Genomic DNA, 253 nt, shown 5'->3' with positions numbered 1-253 from the left:
TCAACCCTGAAGCCACCGGACAGCAAATCCTTGTCATATATTTTAGAGCTGAAGAGGATGACTAATATTTTCCAGCTCTAACAGGGTCAGTTTTCTACTGGATTCAAGTTGGTGGCAGCTGCTGGGTGCACAATGTTGCCCTGTGTCAATGTGTGATGGAGTGCAACCACATTACGTCATGTGTATAACTCTATAACTACATCTACAATGTGACAGAATTTAATGATGATTGGAAGAGAAATGTGGGCGTTAC

Source organism: Morone saxatilis, unplaced genomic scaffold (genome assembly GCF_004916995.1).
Source record: "Morone saxatilis isolate NCDOM2014 unplaced genomic scaffold, NCSU_SB_2.0 Contig16, whole genome shotgun sequence".
NCBI classification, from domain to species: Eukaryota; Metazoa; Chordata; class Actinopteri; family Moronidae; genus Morone; species Morone saxatilis.
This window is presented reverse-complemented; position numbering follows the sequence as displayed.